A 529-nucleotide genomic window follows, 5' to 3' on the forward strand; every position below is an offset into this window, starting at 1 on the left:
AAAAAGAAGGAGGGAAGGGGTCACATGCATTAAATAATAGGTATACCTATTTTCGGGGGGGGGGGGGGTAATTTTCGCGTTTGTCGAATTATTTTTGACTCTCTTCGGAAAAGTTGGAGGCGGGAATGAAATGTGGCAAAATCGTGATTTTATGCAGCAAACATACGAAGACTATATAAGTATCAATCATAGAATGATATCCTCAACTTTATGCAGAAAACACAGAAGGATTTGTGTGTGTGTGTTATAGTATAATATTAATGTTAATCATAAAATAGAAGCTACTAGAACTATGATAACACCTTATATTTCAAATATAATCATTTGTCAAATGATTTTAAATGTTACATTTGAGGAAGACATGAAGAAAAGATTAACAAAAGCAATGACAACGATAATAATGGTAATAATAATGAGTCATACGAAAATACGTATATAATAATGTAACAGAAAGATAAAAGGATAAAAACGAAGAAAAAAATAGATAAAAAGAAAAAAGAAAGAAAAAGAAGAAGAAGATGAAGAAGAA

This window comes from Penaeus monodon, chromosome 32 (assembly GCF_015228065.2).
Source record: "Penaeus monodon isolate SGIC_2016 chromosome 32, NSTDA_Pmon_1, whole genome shotgun sequence".
In the NCBI taxonomy this organism is placed as follows: Eukaryota; Metazoa; Arthropoda; class Malacostraca; order Decapoda; family Penaeidae; genus Penaeus; species Penaeus monodon.